This window comes from Amaranthus tricolor, chromosome 13 (assembly GCF_026212465.1).
Source record: "Amaranthus tricolor cultivar Red isolate AtriRed21 chromosome 13, ASM2621246v1, whole genome shotgun sequence".
In the NCBI taxonomy this organism is placed as follows: domain Eukaryota; kingdom Viridiplantae; phylum Streptophyta; class Magnoliopsida; order Caryophyllales; family Amaranthaceae; genus Amaranthus; species Amaranthus tricolor.
The window spans coordinates 20,682,880-20,704,568 of NC_080059.1; positions in this window are offsets into that span (position 1 = coordinate 20,682,880).

The window sequence follows — 21,689 nt, forward strand, 5'->3', positions numbered from 1 at the left end:
TATATATATATATATATATACATATATATATATATATATATATATATATATATATATATATATATATATACATATATATACATATATATATACATATATATATATATATATATATATATATATATATATATATATATATATATATATATATATATATATATATATATATATATATATATATATATATATATATATATATATATATATATATATATATATAGACACACACACACACACACACACACACATATATATATATATATATATATATATATATATATATATATATATATATATATATATATATATATATATATATATATATATATATATATATATATATATATATATATATATATATATATATATATATATATATATATATATATATATATATATATATATATATATATATATATATATATATATGTGTGTGTGTGTATATATATATATATATATATATATATATATATATATATATATATATATATATATATATATATATATGTATATATATATGTATATATATATATATGTATATATATATATATATATATATATATATATATGTATGTATGTATATATACATACATACATATATATATATATATATATATATATATATATATATATATATATATATATATATATATATATATAGTTTCTTATTATAATTCTTCTTCATGTGTGATGATTGGTGAATATATGGTGATTATATGGTGATTTTAATTGTGTATATTGGTGATGATTGTTATGCATGGGATTATTTTAATCAAATGAATCAAGAAAAAAAAATGGTTTATATGCTGCGGTTCCCCTGGAACTACAGCATATAGTCAGCTTTCTTTTATAAAAAAATGGACTATGTGCTGCATTTCCCCTAGACCTGCAGCATTTATGTGGCTTATATGGTGCGGTTTTGAACCGCAACACTTGTTAATAGGCCATTTGATTCTGGCACAAGTTCTTGGGTTCAAAACCGCAACATATTATGGCCGTAAAACTGCAGCTTGTATACTTTTCTTTACCAGTGCAAACGTATGCAAAACAGTACCACATAACAAAAAATGTTTGTTGACCATCTTATGGAAGGTTGAGTTATCACGTTCTTTGCACGTGATACCACTCAATTTAAGTGACTATTGTTATCTTCTCTACAACTTATTTACCTCTATTCTCTTTGCTTCTCACTATTCATGGAGATAAGTTATGCGTGCAATAATTTAATCAAGATGAAGATATATGATCGGGACTTTATGTCCTTCAATAGTAATACCGCAAGTGCACGACGTAGCGTAGTACTTCTGCAAGTACGGGTTGAATCCACAGGGAGTGGGGTGTATATCAAGGGATTTTCAATCAATTAGTTGGTTCAACAATGTATATATAGTTGGTTGTTGGTGTAATTAACTAAAACAAGCAAATAAAGACAAAAGGTAAAATAAAGTATAAAACAAGTAAAGATGCTAATTAACCAAGAACATAAGATTAAAGGCAATACAAGCACATCAAAAGGTAATATGATGATGAAGAGGCAAATTCTATTCTTTCTCATCAAAGTAGTGTGTACTAATCTTCAACCTAAGGTCATAGATATGGGTTATGGGGAAGAACGCATCTTGGATACTAATGTTCTCTCTCGAGGAAAAAAAGCTTCCTAAAACATACTCAACTACCTATTCTCATAGAGCTAAGCATATTTTAAGACATGGAGCACACATTCATCATTTCCAATCAAAACATCTACCTATTCTCATGGAGATGATTCAATTTTGAAGCGTGACTATCATTAATAATCGACTCTCGCCCTCAATCCAATGACTCTACAATAATAGAAAAATCAATCTCAAACCATAAATAACGTTACACAACCAAGCCAAAGGTAAAGAAAACAATTTAGACTACATACATGGTGATAATACCTAGCCTAAGCCAAATTGAACTACTTACTCATATTGAAATTGAACGTAACTAAAGAAATAGAATTCATGATAAATAACAACAAAATCAAAAGCAATATAGTGTTGAGAATAGAAATTACTAGCTTGGAATTCAATCCAAAGAAGATAATCAATTGAAGAACTAAAGAATGCCAGTGATAAACTCCATAAGATTTAATTGCAATCCAAATGTTTGATGAAATGCTTCAATAGATTGACTTAATCTCAATTACATGAATAGAAATTGTAACTAAGAGTACAAGAATGAATCAAGAAAAATAAATAAAGGAGGATTAAAACTAACTAATGAAAGCTTAAAATTCAGAACATGAGTTGTAGAAGAAATGGATGATTTGCTTGAGCCTTCTTCTTCTCTATTTATAGGAGATAGGACAACTGGTGGGTGGTGGCTTCATGATTTCTCCACCACCCTATGTGTGAGATAGCTAGGCTATAGATTGGTGGCAAATAGGGGTGGTGGAGCAGTAGAGTATGAGAGGCATAAGAAATGTGTAGGGCATCCAATCAGCAGCTTTTAAAAGCGTAATTATTTCTCACCGCCCAAATTGCTCAACCCAAGCCAATCCGCTCGACCTGTCAAGCGAGCATCAGGTACATAGATCAAAATCTTTAAAAATAGAGCAGTCACCAAAAAAAGGCTCCGCTCGACCGAGCGAGCTCACTCAACCCATTGAAAATGCTTCTGTCGACATTCTGAAGCTACTGGAAGTGAATAGTACTTTCGCTCGACCGGATCGAGCGGCCTTCAGGATGCTCCTGCTCAGCTTCTATCTCTAATACAAGTCTTTTTTATGTTTGAGCAAGCTTGGCTCGACCCAGCTTTGGCTGAGTTGGCTTAGGAGGGTCTACTTTAGCTCCTTTTAGCGTCGTTTCCTTGACTTAGGTCATCTAGGCTTTGATTACTTGAGCTTTCGGAGTTAAGTTAGTATTGTATGCGCCAAATGTACTTGGTTTGTGATCGGTTTTGTTGAATATTACCTAAAATGCACAAAGCACCAAAATACCCAACCAATCGTAAAATCCCAAATAAAGCAAGCATAGTTATGCAAAATTCCAATACAATAAAGCCAAATAATGGGGATAAAATATGAATAAAATGCAGCTAACAATATAGCATGTACTCCTCTAATCTACCAGTAAGTTAATTCTTCTTCATTGATTACATTAAACAAACAACTTAAAATTTCTTATCTTTGTTGCAAGGTTTCATTTCATGTTTTTGTTAATAATTTTGCTTTTAACTTTTTCTTATTTCTCGAATTTCTCTAATTTTACCACTCTAATCACATAACAAAATAATCATCAACACAATTTCTTCTTTAATTTCTTAATAAAAGCTAAATAGAGGAGCGTGGTGAAGAGAATTACAGTTGATTTCAAATGGATAACTAAACAAGGGTATTTTTGTCTTACAATTCCTGATTGTTTTTAGGGTGTAATTGATTGAAGTTGTCTTTAATCTTGATTTTTTGATGTTTGCTTCTTTTTCTGTGTTTAATTATAGAAACTTTGCTTACTGTTATTCAACCTATGAAACAATAAAGCCAATAAACATAAGATTGTATTTTGGGGGTTTTTTGTGACTAAGAAATATAATATAGAGTATAGACAATTAAGTCTCGGTTTGCATCCTAACACAAAAGAGGTTTGTTATTTCGAAATAGCACAGTGGATTAGAATTCAATTAGGATCATACCCTTGTAAGTATGTCATGGCATGTATTGTATTTAGAAAATTGGATTACATCCAATTTGTCCATGAAGCTTACCATGTGAAGACTTATGCTAACACTTATTGACCTAGGTTCCATGACTTGCCAATGTATAAAATGTGGCTTGCCTCTACATATTGTCGTAAATGTTAAATGCTAGTCAAGTGGTCGTCATTGACGACCACCTAATTAACCCTTGGACAGTTGGTAGCAATTGGCGACCAAATGGCTACTGAAGATTAAACAGTTGTGAAAATTAGGGTTTTAGGAATAGTTTTTCTGTGTTATTCAAGGAGTAAACCATTCTCCAATATATACATGAACACTAGCTTCTATTCTAGGAAACTTAATATTCTATACATTAATTAAGGTAATTTAGAATAATCTAAATATATGAAATATATACTTTCCCACACTCCCCCTCAAGTTAGGTCATGAGATCACCGATGCCTAACTTGCATAAAGTACTATTTAAGACTTCTGATGAAACGGCCTTTGTGAGAATGTCAGCTAGTTGGTCTTTCGATCTAACAAAGGGAAGACAGATGATCTTGTTCTCCAGTTTCTCCTTGATAAAATGTCGGTCAATCTTTACATGTTTCGTTCGATCATGTTGAACTGGATTCTCAGATATGCTTATTGCTGCTTTATTATCACAATATAGAAGACTTGCCTATGTTTGCTGGAAATCTAGATCTCCTAAAAGTTTTCTGATCCATAGAATCTCTGTGACCCTTTTGCTATTCCTTTGAATTCTACTTCAGCACTAGATAAGGCAACTACCTTTTGCTTCTTACTCTTCCAAGTGACCAGATTACCCCCTACAAGAGTGAAGTGTCCTGAAGTAGACTTCCTGTCATCCCGATCACCAGCCCAGTCTGCATCTGTGTAACCGATAAGATCAAGGTTATCATTCTTTGAGTAGAAAATACCTTTATTACTGGTTCCCTTTAAGTATCTCAAGATCCTCAAGACTGCTGCCATGTGTTCCACTTGAGGTCGATGCATGAACTTACTTACAACTCCTACTGCATAGGCGATATCTGGTCTCGTGTGAGATAAATAGATTAGTTTCCCCACCATCCTTCTATAACGATCTTGATCTGCCATTTCTGCCCCTTCAACAATTTGCAGACCATGATTAGCTACCATAGGAGTCTTTGCCGGTTTACAGTCTATCATGTCTGCTTCTGCCAGGAGATCTAGGGTGTACTTTCTCTGATTAATGAATATCCCCTTCTTTGACCTTAAAACCTCTATTCCAAGGAAGTATTTCAATTATCCCAAACCCTTCATTTCAAAATCTTAGAATAATTTGCTCCTGAGCCGATCAATTTCCTTAGTGTTGTTCCCAGTAATCACCATATCATTAACATAGATAACAAGACATGTAATTTGGTTTCCACTGTTCCTGAGGAATAGAGTGTGGTCTGAGTTGCTCTGTCTGTAACTAAATCTCTTCATTGCTGTAGTGAATCTTCCAAACCACGCCCTTGGAGATTGTTTCAAACCGTATAGCGCCTTTTTAAGTTTAAACCCTTCTCCTTGGTTATATTCATCTGAGTAACATGGTGGAGGTTTCATATAAACTTCTTCTTCAATCTCCCCATGTAGGAAGGCATTTTTCACACCAAACTGATATAGGGGCCATTCTTTTTTTGCTGCTATAGAGAAGAGGACTCAGATAGTATCGATTTTAGCCACAAGTGAGAATGTTTCCGAGTAGTCTATCCCGTATGTCTGTGTGTACCCTTTCGTGACAAGCCTCGCTTATATACCTCTCAATGGTTCCATCAGCATGATACTTGACCGAAAAAATCCATTTGCATCCAACAGTCTTTTTGTTACTTGGTAACATACACTTTTCCCATGTCCCATTTTTCTGGAGGGCCATGATCTCCTCATTCATAGCTTGTTTCCACTTCGGATCTCGGAGGGCTTCTTTAGTGCTTTTTGGAATAGTACTGAAATAGAGAAAAGTATTGAAGGCAACAGCTGTTTGTGATAGTTGTTCATCATCCCGTCTACAAATAGGATATCGGGATCTCTGGGATTCAAACTCAGGATCATATCTTTTGAGAGGCATTCCTCTTGTACTCCGTGGAGGCAATTCATATTTCCTGGGAACAGGAACACTACTTGGCACAATATCATCAGTAGATATATCAATGAAAGGAGGAGGAGAACTTGGTGTTACCTCTTGTTCGACCGGATGCTTAGGGACTGGAGTAGTCTGAGGACATGGTTTAGTGACAATGTCGATGGCAATATCAATGGTAGTGCCTACTTTATCTTTGGGGTCTCGACTGTCAACCAAGGGATGAATTAACCAGCTAAGATCCTCACTCACACTCTCCCCTTGAGATCGAGGCTAGGTATAGTAGTAAGATTGTTCAAAGAAGTCACAATCCATGGTGGTATAAAGTTTGTTATGGATGGGATCATAACATCGATAGCCCTTCTGAGTAATGTTGTACCCAAGAAATACACACTTGATAGCCCGTGGTTCAAACTTGGTCCGTACCCTAGAGGGAAGGTGGACATACACTGCACCCAAATATGCGAGGAGGAAGGGAATGAGAGGAGGGAACCGGGGTAAAAGTATGGAGGGTGGCAAGAGAAGTCTTGAAATAGAGGGTTTTAGTAGGGAGACGGTTTATGAGATAGGTGGCAATAGCAATAGCCTCGGTCCAAAAACGGACAGGCATACGAGTCTCAAACATGAGAGCTCGTGATATCTCAAGCAGGGTACGGTTTTTGCGTTCAACAACCCCATTTTGTTGGGGAGTGTCTGGGCAAGAGGTTTGATGGACAAGACCATGATCGAGAAAAAAATGTTTCATTGAAACAGAAATATATTCACCACCATTATCTGAGCGAAGGATCTTAGGTTTAGCATGAAATTGAGTAAGGAACATGTTATAGAATTTAACAAAGACATCAAAAACATCAGATTTGTGTTTCAAGAAATAAACCCAATACATACGGGAACAATCATCAACAAATAACAAAAAATATGCAAAACAATGAGAGTCAACATGTGGTGCTGGCCCCCATACATCTGAATGTACTAAATCAAACGGTTTGAGAGCATGAGTATTGGGAAAATAGGAATGTTTATGGCTCTTATCCAGTACACAAGTTTCACAATTTAGAGACGTAGTACAACCATGAAGAGAAGGAAAATGTCGTTTTAGATAGCTTAGAGACGGATAACCTAAACGACGGATGACCTAAACGACGATGCCAAGTCCACAATTGGTGAGCAGGAGATCCATGAGCATGCATTACACTACTATTTTGAATCACCCCATCGACATAGTATAGTCCACTTTGTTCAGTACCACGCCCAATGATCGTCCCTGTCTGAGCATCCTACACATTACAATTTTTAGAGGTTAGGAGCACAGTACAATTCAATTCCTTGGTTAACTGACTAACAGATAATAATTTATGAGACAGACTTGGAATTAACAAACAATTTTTAAGATGAAGAGAAGCAGAAATATTGACTGTCCCAGCTCGGTCAACCGGTACATATTCCCCATTAGTTGTCTGGATATGGGTTCGGTTAGTAGGATGGGTTGATAAAAAATCACGGGGATCAAAAGTCATTGTATCAGTTCCCCCGCAATCAAATATCCATTGAGAGTGGGGTTTATGGCTAAGAAGGTTTGTGGATACTATGTGGTGTGGGCCAGAAATATTAGTGGGCTTTGTATTTGGGCTTAAAGGTAAGGGTTGTAAGTGGGATTTGGGCCTATGAGGTAGGGTTGGGTTATAAATAAGAGAGAGTGAGAGTGCTTCCCTCTCCATGTGTTGCGGTTGTTTCTCTCTCTTTCCTTCTCTGTTTCTCACTTTTGTTTCTGTTGTCTATTTGGTTTGTGGTCACTATTTCCTCTTCTTCCCCCTTGCTGCAGCCCCTCACTTTACCTGATTACACACATGATGATGGTTGGTCGGCAGTAGTCAGGTAAGCCTTGCCACCGGTCCGGCTTGCTGGTGCCTTGGTGGCGGCTTTCCGCTTCTGTAAGTCGTCCCACCAATTGGGGTACCCCACAAGCTTGAAGCATCCCTCCTTAGTATGCCTGGACCCACCACAATGAGTACATCAGAGTTTTCTCCGGTCATCCTCTTCTCGGTTTCTTTGGAAGGTTTTGTTTCGCATGGCTAAACCCAATCCGATCTCTGAGGGACTCGTTCCCAGTGATGAGACGTCGTTCATTACTCACTGGCATGCTATTTCCCGTCTGATTGTGGTGTAGGCTGCCTCCACAGTTGGTAGGGGTTCATTATTGAGGATGTTCTTTCTTTCTTTGTCTAGATTATCGTTAATCCTAGTGAGAAATCGATAAAGTCTTTGCCTTTGTATATACTTGTTAAATTATGTTATGTCTTTCGAGCATACGATTGGATTTGGCATTCTCTAGTCAATTTCTTTCCATAATATATTGAGTTTACCGTAGTAAACCTCAATGGTGTCATTAGCTTGTCTTAAAGTTGCTGCCTTTGAACTCAGATCAAAGATCTGGAGTTCGTCTCTACCACATCCCAAAAGGCTTTCAATTCCTTGCCATAGGCTTTGTGCAGTTGTATAATCCAGGAATTGATTAACAATTTCTCCATCTATGTTTTCAATAATCCATGCTATGACCATGGCATTCCTTTGTTCCCATTGAGCATAATCGAGGTGTGACGGTGGTGGAGGTGCGGCAGTGATGTGACTGAGCCGCCCTCGACCTCCAATGGCTACGTGCATTAACTTGCACCATTTTGTATTGTGATATGTAAGTTTTTCTGAGATTTTGACAGTGGTTGGATTTTCGGTTTGGTTGGTTGTTTTGTTGAGTTTCTGAAACATCTGGAACATTTGTTCCATCTGTTCCATGGATATTACTTGTTTTTGTGTTTGTTCTTCTGAAAAATCAGCCATTACAGGTAAGATACGGTTGCGGAAATTAGGGTTTTAGGAATAATTTTTCTGTGTTATTCAAGGAGTAAACCATTCTCCAATATATACATGAACACTAGCTTCTATTCTAGAATACTAAATATTCTATACATTAATTAAGGTAATTTAGAATAATCTAGAATAATCTAAATATATGAAAAATATATAATTTCCCACAGCTACCACAAGTTTGGTTGCCAATGACGACCACCATCTCAAGTAGCCATATGAAAACAATTTTTGATGCACAAGTGGTCATCATTTGGTAGCCATCTGGTTGCAAATTATAGTACATGGATGACGCCAATCCATTTAGGAGTTTTTGGTCACCAATTGGTAGCAAACTAGTCACTATATGATTAAATTAAAGAAAAATAATCCTAAATAATACAGCATTTTAACATTTTTCCTATAATAATACCAACTATTGATTACTATTGAATAATACAAACTTTGAGAGATATTTACTTTTAGCATCCTTTGACTTGTTAGTGACCTACAATTGTAAGTTGTCAAAAAAGAAAAAAATAATAATCTTAAAACCTTTATAGTAGTATTATTTCCATTTCATTCTAACCTTTCAATCTTACTATAAATTACCCATTAAAAATCCCTAAAATTTTAATAGGGTATAAAGTTTTTCTTGCTCAAATTCAGTTTAGAGAAGAGAAAATTTTGGCTGGATTTCAATAGTAATACAAACTCGATGATTGGCTAATATATTGGTAGCAATCATGGGAAAGAGCTGGGTATAGGAAATTGTGGGGACGACGGGGTCGGGTTGGGAAAAGGGGTGGGTGATGCACAACATAGTAGCACATGTGGAATAAGGGTAGGAAGAGATTTTTTTTTTATTTTAATTTATTTTTTTTTAGAAATAACTTGTATTATAGGTTATAAGTCAAAATGGATGTTGGTAGAAAACTTATTTTAAAGTTGGTATTATTCATTATTAATCAATAGTTGATATTATTGTAAGAAAAATAAAGATTGTATTATTCCAAGTAATTCATCCTTAAAATAATTAATTGTCATTTTAACTTTTTTTTGTGATTTTATTTTCTATATAATTATATATATATATATATATATATATATATATATATATATATATATATATATATATATATATATATATATATATATATATATATATATATATATATTGATTAATTATAATACTGTTATCAAGATTATCATTAAAATTTAATATTTGAACTTAATTAATTAAATTAATAAACAAATAATTACGCATTAAAACAGTAAAAAAATAAATAGCAAACATACATTTAATAACTAAAGTATTTTTAAATAGAATAGTAAATTAATTTACAAAATATATTATATTAATTCAATTACAAAACTTAAAACTCTGGAAGTAATGCTCTACCAAAGAATTGAATCTTCAAAGCCCTTCCGTAATTGAAAATTTGAAGAAAATAAGCATATTTAGAAATTCCCAAAAGAAACTTCGGAAAAACTATTTCTCGGAATAAGCATCTTCTATTCTAATGCTAAGGTTTGGTTGAATTTGCTATTACTAACAATGGGTCATTACTTAAGTCAAACAATTGTCTGTTGCTGCTAACAGCAGGCCATATTTGAACAAAAGCTTAGATTAAGGTATATAGGAATACTATCGCCTGTCGTTGTTAACAACGAGACATTAACATCCAAAGTCAATGATTGTAAAAAAAAAAAAAAAAAGCCAACCAAATCACCCTCTATTGGTAAGAGCAGGCGATTATTTGACTGACTTTTTTGATTAAAAGCATTTATTTTGGGAAACTTTTTAGAAAAAAGCTAATTTTATTCAATTTTTCCCCTAAAATTTCCGCAATACGCTGGTTACTTTGTTCAAGATGAGCCATTGATAAACACCTCATGGGGTGAATTAAGAGTATACTGGGTCTGTAAGCCACTTTATCCGTATAATAGTGACGTGTGGCAAACCCAAACACCGTACATAATCTGTTGGTTTTTTCCTTCTTTTCAACCTTTTCTCGACGACCGTTACAACTTGATAAGGGTGTTACTAAATATCGTCACCCCTTTTCATTTTATCGCTACTCCCTCAAAATTACATATTTGCCCTTGGAGTTTAAAAAATTACAAAATTGCCACTGCACTTAAAACTTAATTAATAAATGTAAATCACACTTAGTAACACTATTAACAATTTAATGCGGAAAATTTGTCTATATATATCGAGTTCTGAGATGCGTATGAAGTACGAATTCAAACACGGTACTATCTCTCTAAAAACTCTTAAAGAAGTTGTGAACCGTAATTAGTTAAATATGGCTAACGAAAGCGACTATGAATCGGATGCGGTACGTAAATTTTTCGCTTTGAATCGTTGGAAATTAAAAAACAAAAAAATAAATCGCACAAAACTGGGCGATTGAACCATGGTTCAGTTGCACAAAACTGGGCGATTGAACCATTCAATCGCCCATTTTTGTGCGATTGAACCATGGTTCAATCGCCCATTTTTGTGCGATTTCTTTTTTTTTTAATTTTAATTTACGTAATTTTTTTTAATTATTATTATTATTGTTGTTGTTGTTTTAGTTATCGTAATTTATTTATTATTGTTATTATTATTATTATTATTATTATTTTTATTATTATTATTATTATTATTATTATTATTATTATTATTATTATTATTATTATTATTATTATTATTATTGTTTTCATTATTATTATTATTGTTGATATTTTTTTAAAAAAAAATTTTTCATTTTTTTACTTAAGTGATTTTATTATTATTATTATTATTATTGTTGTTGTTGTTGTTGTTGTTGTTGTTGTTGTTGTTGTTGTTGTTGTTGTTATTGTTGTTGTCATTATTATTATTATTATTATAACTATTTTTATTAGTTTTTTTTTAGTATTACTATTGTTATTAATTTTTGTTATAATTATTATTTATATTTACGTCATTAATGTAATTAATATATATTATTTATATTTTAAATTTGCAGGAGTTTGAAAACTTTGGAAACGTAGACTACTATGGTAGCTTTGTTACGGATAGGGAATTTATTTCCGTAGATGAGTTACATAGTTGGGCCGATGCGATAGCAATAACAATCGGTTTTCAATTTACACGTGCTTCTTATAAAAAGAAAGAAAGACGTTCTAGAGTTAGTGTCTATTTAAGATGTCACCGTTATGGTAATATTAGGGGTGATGTACATAATATAGATAATACTGCCCGACCTGGTTCTAAAAGTAGAAGTTGTGGGTGTAAGTTTTTGATTATAGGAAGTAGTCGTAAAGCAGGAGAAAGACCTTGGACAGTAAGGGTGTGTCCTGGTGAAAAAGGAAAACATAACCACCCGTTTTTAGTCTACAGATATGGTCATGTAAGGGCGAATAAGATCAATGTAGATATTCGGGAGCACATACGACAGCTTAGTGCAACCGGAATGCAATCGGCCTTTATTATGAATTCTATTAGAGATAATTTTCCTGGTTTTTATGCTAGTATGAATCAGATATATAATATTAGGCAATCAATAAGGAGGGAAGAGATGGAGGGTAGGACTCCCTTTCAACACTGTCTTCATATGGCCACTGAACTTAATTACGTGGTCTGGACAGACTTGGATATCGAAGGGCAATTGAGCAGACTTTTAATTGCAAATCCTACCTCTATCCAAATGATACGTACGTGGCCGTATGTTGTGCTGATAGATACAATGTACAAAACGAACAAACAAAAGTGGCCACTATGTGAAGTGATCGGAATGACGCCAACCAATCACAACTTCTTGGTTGCGTTTGGTTTTATGCGAGATGAGGCGGCTGTGTCGTATTCGTGGGTGTTGTAGGGATTGAGAGATATTTTCGGCACTGCTTAGACTCCTAGCGTCATTGTAACCGATCGAGACGAAGGTTTATCTGCAGCTATTCACGACATGGTTTCTTCAGTGTCCACATCTCCGTCCTAGTCATGTTTGGCACATCTTCTCGGTGAGGATGAGGGCGGAAAGCAGGAAAGTACTCATAGATCCATGTCTGGAGCAATGTGAGGCATCCCGCAATGGTCTTGCAACCAGCCCTAGATGCCATTCCGAGCTGCCTGTACAAGAACGCCAAGGTCATCGCACCCCAGGCCACGTCCTGCTGATCGTCGTTCACGGCAATTAACGGGTGAGGTCGCATGCCAATTCTGGTCTTATCCGCCAGCAAGGTAGAGCCGACGATAGCCATGTAGTACGCTGTCGTCTGGGGATATCCATGGCCTGCGACCTATGACACAACCGCATCAGTTCAGCAACGCTTATGCAGCCGCAGGTGAATGCACCTCTACGCCGAAGCTCAGACATAGGCTCCCCGAACAGATTGGTGATACCGACCTGCCACTCCGCCTCCGAAGGCTCAGCCGGCAGAGAACCTTCAATAGAAATGCCCAATATGCGTTGCACGTCGTGCAACATAATCGTCATTTCCCCCCTTGGCATTTGGAAGGTGTTCGTATCCGGCTGCCACCTCTCCACGAACGCCGATATCAAAGCACAGTCGATGTGCTAGTGCATAATGTCTGGTAGTCGGCCGAGGGAAGTGGCAGGTAGAAGATCGTTCAGCGCATCGGACATATCCCTCAGTCGGATGATGGACTCCACCGGCCTCTTCCTAATACGGCAATCCAGAATCGGAGGCGTACGCTTGGAGCCGTCAAAAATAAGTTTAGCTATGTGCCCGCCATAGCTAGGGATCAGTCGCGTATCTGTCGGCCCCTCGGGCTGGGGTGATGTCACTAACCAGTCCGTGTTTGCGGACTGTGAGGGCCTGCTCTCCCGTGACGGCTCATTATCGACCAAACTACGTCGTGCGCGCTCAGAAGAACTCGGGCCGCCACGGGCGAATCTGCCGTCGGGGCCCCGAACAACAGTCCAGTCCAATGGGCGAGAATCAAGACCTTGGAACTGAACATCATCAGCATCATTATCATCATCACTATAAACCCCCCAATTACTCTAGAGGCTACTAGCCTGGTCATCAAAAGGAGTACGCACTTGGTTCAGCGTGCTCGACCGTTGGGCCTCACTGTGTCTGACAGCCTCTTCCTGCCTAACCCTTCTAGCAGAACCCGTTACGCCCCTCTCATGCAGGTCCCCTCTGAGTAAGGTAGGCCTAGAACTATTACCTCTCAACAATTGTCTAAAAAAACCCTTTCCTTTTCCTTGATTACCAGCCATTTTCTACAATTTTTTACAGTTTCATTAAATATTAAAAATAAATAAACAATATTAAAAATAAATAAACATAATCAATATTTAAGTTATATTAACCAGATGAACATAATAAAAATAAAAACAACATTAACAAAAGTAATAACATTAATAATAACAACCACAATAATAATATAACAATAAAAATAATAACAAATAATAATAATAATAATAATAATAATAATAATAATAATAATAATAATAATAATAATAATAATAATAATAATAACAATTATAATACAAATAAAAATAATAATAATTTTTCTAAAAAAAATAATAATAAAAAATTAAAAATGGAAAAAAAAGGAAAAAAACCAAACAATACCAATAATAAAAATAATTTTCAACACAACATACAAAGTTTATTAATAATAATAATATTAATTATAATAAACATATTTAAAATAATAAATTAATTATTAAAAGAAAAGGAATAATTTAATAATATAATTAATAACAATCAAAAAAATAATAAAAAAATAAAAATAATATCAGTAATAATAATAATAATAATACGGACAAAAATAAAATTAAAAATAACAATAATAATTATCAAAAACAAACGAAAAAAAAAAATTAAATGTATCGCCCAAATCTGGGCGATTGGACCCCGGTTTAATCGCCCCATTTTTTGTAATTGAACCGGGGTCCAATCGCCTAAATTGTAATAATAATTATAACAAACATATTAACATTCACAAATTTAAAATCAAAACATAAAAATAAATTTAATAATAAAAAAAAATAAAAATCACAACAATAATAACAATAATAATAAAATTATTAAAATAACAGTACCAATAATAATAATAATAATAATAATAATAATAATAATAATAATAATAATAATAATAATAATAATAATAATATAATTAAAATTTATAATAATTATACAAAAACAAACGAAAAAAAAATTTAACAGTTGAATCGCCCAGATCTGGGCATGGGCGATTGAATCGGGGTTCAAAACTCAATAGATGAAGTCAAATAATTTTTTACTTACACCTTAAAACTTAAAAAGAGAACAAATATAATTGATAATTAGTAATCGAAAGCACATTAATGCATATTTGTAGGATCACACGATCCTACGATTTTATTCTACCGATTTGGATTCTACCCCCTCAACAATCCAAGGTAGAATCCTGATCCTAATAACCTTGGTTCCAACTCCCGGGTTGGGCGGGTCGGACCATCATTTCCATTCTTATTTTTGCTTTAAATATAATATAAATATACTATAATAATGCGGACGTACCTTTGTTGATTACTTGATTATTAGCGAAAGTCATTGCTTGTCATCGTTATTAAAATATTTACTAAAACAAAGGGAAAAAATATATTAATAAAAACAATGAAGATGATTAATAAAAAAAAAGAGAGAAAATGGACTTGAACCTAGTATTCTGAATACTAGGTTGCTTAAGTATCCCGAAGGAATCAAAGTCCACGTAGTTCTTTGTCATATCTTTTCTTTGTAGTTGTTGAATGTTGATTAATCGTTATCCGATAATCATAATCTTATTCCTCATCTTCATCATCATCTTGTTGGTTCAATGACTGTTGCCTCTCCTCCCCACGATGATGCAGATGTATCCATCATTATCCATCATATGCTTCTAATATATTTTGTACGCCTATAGCTAGTTCCCATGTTGCATCACTTATACAGCTATCCGTACACTCACTATGCATTTGTGTTATAATAGGACAATATACAATAGCTTTTTCTAACAGATCATGGGTCGAGCCCCAACGTGTAGGAGTATCTAATGACTAATATACCTTTTTAAGTACATAATGGTCACATAATTGTTTATATCTTCTCTTTACCTATCCTAATCTAAGCCACTTCACTATGTTTATAATGGGATCTAAAAATCACTTAATTGTTTAATACATGCTTGACAAGATAAGTTAATAATATGAGCACAACAACGTATGTGTAATAATCTACCACCAAGGATAAAACTAAAAGCAGGTTCGTTATACAAAAGTTCAATGCATCTAATGTTAGCGGTTGCATTATCGGTAGAAAGAAAAAAAATACCTTATCTAACAAGTTTTATTCTTTACATATCTCTATTAATCTATATTTTATGTTGTCATCAATATTTTTTTCGGGCATTAACTCAAAAGAAATTATTCTTTTTGAATAAATCAGTTATGGTCTATCTAATGTGCTATTACACACATATAAGGTTCTTAATGTGGGGGAGCAGAGCAAATATCTGTTGTTATGCTAACCCTACCCTTAAAAGATTTGAACACCCTTAAAAGATTTAAACATTTCTATTAATTCATAACGTTTTGATTCATATAATTTTATTGTGCATCGTTTAAGAGTGTTCCTAGGGCTCTATATTGTGGTTGCAAATTTTTTCTAGTGCAATATTCACAAGCCTTACTTTTACCATGATTAAATGGTAACTCATCAGAAATTCCATATTTAGCAATTCATCAATCATTTCATTAAGATTATATTTAAAAGGCATACCCTCGTCGGGGATTGCCATTGTCCGCTGTCAACTTCCACTTGTGGTCCCGCTGGCACTTGCTGCACGAGTTTCCTTTTTGATTCCACGCTTCTTTGCTAAATGTTTGTTGAAAGATCTCGTACCACCACCTAACACGTATTCACAAAGCACAACAAATGAATTTTTAATACATTTTTAATTTACGAGATATAAATATCATTTATAAAACCTTATAAAGTGTTTACCTTTGCTGAAATTGTATGAAACTAATGGTTTTACCCCTTGACTTTCACAAATTTGAAAAGTGCATAACAAAACATTTGGATTATAGGTTGGTTGCTTTGAAAACTACGACCACACATTTGAAACAGCTATATTATTAGGAGGTGGCATTGCTGGAAATTGTTGTCTTATTAGTTGCTCTTCATCTAACTTTAAACATAAAAACATACTTAAATACCACAATATATAAGTAAATAATATTTTAAATTTTAATCAATTTGAAGATTAAAATTATAAAACTAACCGATATTTTGGAAATTGACTTTTTTACCACAAGCTTCTTGTTGTTGTTGTTGTTGTTGTAGTTGTTGTACTTCTTGTGATCTCGTTGATGATTGTCAAGATCTAACTATCCCACTAGGGGTCGTTGGTTCCTCTTCTTTTTCTTCTTCTTTTTCAATTTCTAGTTCTGTTTCCACTTCTTCTGCATAATTGTTTAATTCTTGGTTATACCATTCTTATAATTTGGATCATAATTACTAATTGGAGGTGTTGTTAGTATCGACGGAGTTGAAATGACCTTTCTTTTGGAGCTAGAAGCTCCCAATGATTTTCCATTTTAGTAACTTTTTTAGAGGCTTTTTTCAAAAATGAAGACATGATAATATTGAAATAAGAATGTAATTAAGAAATAATTAAAAATAATTAAAATACTAATTATGTAATTAAGAGAATAACTGCATAATTAAGTATAGAGTGTAAGTAGAGAGAGTAGAAGATGAAAAGAATTGTGAATGAAAATGATTGAAAGTGTAGAGTATTTAAGAAAGAAATCACAACGGCTAGTTTTTTGGACCGATTCAAAACCCCGTTGGGTCAATGGAACCGTATGGTTCTGGTCCGATTACAAGGAACTGTTGGGTCGGGTGAACCAATCCAATCCGATTCGCGATTCCAAGGTAGTTCCTTAGAACCGGTGGTCCGGGTGAACCAAACTGCGGTTCTTTGGTCCAATTCCGGCGGTTTCATGACTCCAGCAATTTTTTCCGGCGGTTTCATGGCAACGCGGTTCGAGCCGGTTTGGAACCTGTTACGGGCGGTTTCATTTTCAGAACGGTTTTCAAGCGCTTTGGGATCGGTTTGGTTCCAGATAACCCGTTTCGAGCCATCACTAGCTTTAGCGTAACATAGCAAAAAGCACGACATTAATTGTGCCTTGTCTGTCGTGCCTTGTCAGACACAAGTATGCCCATACCCATGCTTAGTTTAAAAGTATTTTGCAGCCCATCGTATTTTTTAAGTAGAAGACTCACTTAAGAAAAGCATATAAGGTTAAAAAAAAAATTAAAAAAAAAAAACTTAATCAACATAATTTCTACTAGTATTACAAAGGGAACATAGTCTATTTACTCCTAGTCGAAATCCTTTAACATTATTTTGTTCATGAAATTACAAAGGAGTAATATGTTGTCATTTAATTGCTGGGATACATAAATATTATTTGATGTACTTGAACTTGCACTTCTAGTAATATTCTTTACAACACTTTTTTTGAATAGGATATAATTTTAACAATAATTAATACCAATCAATCAATTCACACCTTTTTTTAACTATTCTTCTGCTTAATTATTTAGTCTCTTTTCAATTTTATGTCTGGAACATGATCACTGACACAGGGTCTAGACACTAATTGATCAATCAAGGTGAAGAGTTAACTTAATAGAGAGGAAATATAAAGGAATGATATTAAAGACGTCGCATTAATTATAAGCCTGATCAATGAGTACATCTACAGTACATAGGTCACTCAAGTGGTAATGCCAAAAGGTTACTTTTTCTGAGAATGACACGCATTAGTCCCTAAAAGAGAGAAAGGTTGTTTGCAGCATTTAATGTACCAACATGAAGCTAATAAGAAGCTACCACGTCGGAGGTTGGAGCTCACTCTACAAGGATAATGTCTTGGAATTGGTAACGATATCTTCAGAAGGACATTTAAAGACATTCCTAAGAGTGCCAATGATGGGATATAATTACCCATTTCTACAGCATATTACGAGTATCTATTATTCTAGTAACTTATGGACATTTGCTCGCAACATTTATTGATCTTCAATCAATACTTATTGAGAACGAACTTCATTCAATTAGGTTTTTAATCATTTGAACATTGATGAACATTTATTCTATAAAACAAACAAGAGTTTGTTAATATTTCTTAGGCCTCACGCCATTAACAAACTCTTATGTCAACTCTCCAAGCTAAGAGCCATTGTGCACTTGGGCAAGAATTTATTAGGCAAACACTTTGGATACATACTGACTTGGGCGTTGAAGAAGGTCCTCGGAAAACAATTCTAGTCCCTCCTAACCCTTGTTACCATTGCTGGTAAAGAAGGCATTTAAAAGTGGTCTTATTGAAAGAATGTTGAGATAGCAAGAACGAACCCCTACAAACCCAGCATTAAGTCTTTCTTATGACACAAATTGGACTATTCTGATTTAGTCACTTAATTAATTATATCTAGTTCAATACAGGAAAAAAAATTAAAGCTAAAAGGATGACCTATTTTTGTAAGCTAAAAAGTATCTAAGAATTTTCACCTCCAATGTCTAATTACTCAAAAAACTGTGGAAAAAAAAAATCACCCACTCAGGTGGTGTTGGAAATCAGCACCAAGGCATGTCAAACCAACACTCTAGATCAAACAGATATAGACCATCTAGAGACCCCAACATTACGCACAATATAGTTGAGGCAGATCGTTCTCAAAGGCGGTTTGAACAAAATTACAAAGGGAGAATACCTCCCATTCTCATTTTAAGGATGGAACAAAGTGTGGGGAACAAATTCCATCAAGATAATAGGCGTTCATCACTACAACACCGCTACAATTTACGCTGGCTGCCAATGATCTAGTATACTTGGCCGCTGCTTTAGCCAATGTAGTTACTACTAGTCGAAGGGAGGTTGCTCCATTTAGGAGGGCCCATGACTAACACCAGGGAGGTCTCATTCCCTTCCAAGCATTTTTTAAGGAAAGGGAAGATGAACCGTATGAGCCTTAAATAGGCAAGACGAAAGCAAAAGAGTCATAAAAACATCACTCTCAAAGGCATGTTGTAAGGTAAGCAGTCCCAACTCAGTTAGATAAAGTTAGGAGGATAATACCAGTGGAACATTATTTCTAGTATAGAACTCCAACCAAGTAAGAAACTTCCACTATGGGGGGGAAACCCACGTGCAAAAGGGGTGGACATAAATAGTTTGCTGCCAAATTAAATCTCAAGCTTCAATAACGGATTCAGGGAAAACGGTAAGAAATGAATAAAGATCATTAGTCCTAAGCAGACTAGAGAAGACTCCCAATCAGAGAAGAGGAGTATGGAGCAGAGTAGGGTCCCCACAACTAACGGTAGATCCTACTAAACTCCAAGAAAAAGAGCGGGAAACTGAATCTCAATTTATGGAGAGAAGTTACAATAAGAACCCCAGAACACAAAGGAAAAAGCACCATGTGAGTCAAGTCTACCCCCCTAGATTTCCAAATACTCAAAGAATAAGGTTATCATGGAAAACCCCATTTGTTCCAAAATAGCAAGATCTCTTGCTAAAAAGTTCAATTTTTCTATCCATTTGACTTACAAGGGGGAAACATGTCCTCTAGCTAATCTCTCAGCATTCAATAATGAGACGGACATGGAAAACCACACAAATGCCAACTGGTGTAAACATTTCATACTGACATTGATAGGCACGACTCAAAAGTGGGTCTAGAGTCTCCCAAAATGATCACTAACTGGCTTTAATGATCTGGCAGAGAGGTTCAAAAGTCATTTTTCTTCAAGGACTACAAAAACAAAACAGTTCCTAGAGATGGTGACAATGAAGTAGGGGAGAGATGAATCTCTTCGTAATTATACGTCTAGGTTTCACAAAGAAAGTCTACAAGTGCTAAGTCCAGAATAAAACATATGACCTTTTCCATCGAGCAAGGATTGAATTCAAACATGCAAGGAGTGATGCCTTAAAATTCAGTAATTAGTGGTCTTACTTGAAGACCATGAAGGAGGTCTAGGAATATGTCTACTCCTATGTGAAAGTTGAGGATTATAAAAGCATAGTTTGAGGCCTCTAGAGGGATAGGGGAATAAGGCCACAAATAAAGGAAAGTTCAGAGGCAACAACAATTAAAATCAGGGGGACAAGAGCAGGAAGCTGGTGCACAGAGAAGATCTAGATGTCCATAGGCTCCAAAAATTCACAAATTACATAGAGATTGTGATTACTAGTTTTCAAGATACCTCTAAACTACTTTTTTTAATAGAAAATATTTTAAGTAAAAAGATGGGGGGAAATGAGTTATGATTACGCTACTTAGAAACTTAAAAATAAAGTAAGCTTCATTTAGCAAAAATATGTAGAGTAAATACTAGAGTAAATTAATATGAGAAAGTAGTAGCAACATGTATTTTAGTCATTGGAAAACAGTAATTCAAATCATAGGTTTAAAAGCAACATCAGTTCCCTAGATCTATGTGCGCACAGGGAGTCTAGTTGAGAGGAACATCCATAGCTCTAAGGCTATGTCACTCTCGGGTGAAGCTAGTCAATATCTCAATGACAGTTCGCTTCAAACAGGTAGCAGGGAACAATGTTCCTCAACTCCGTCAATGACCAGCTCGCAAGCCCGATCCATTGACCATATCATAATATCAGCATAAACATTCACAACAACATTTGTCTCAACAATTTCCAATTCAAAGAGCTTTAGTAAAAAGATTATTTTCAAGAAAGTGGTCTGATCAGACCCTTTAAGGGACTGCTACTACTCACCAACAAGACGACGCTTCAAAGAGCCGTGATCGATTCGCAGCTAACAGCTAGAATGGTTTCGCAGAGAAATTGTCTCTTGAAGCATAACAATAAACACAATCACCAAAGAGCATCCGATGCTACTATACTACATATAACATATTACATCTCCTCCTAACACTCAAGATTCTATTCTAGCAAATTCTAATCATTAAAGAATTATGCACATTATGATTAATCATTAAACCCAAAATCAAGAATACCCAAAAGAATCTAATAATCTCCTCAAGAATATCAAATTG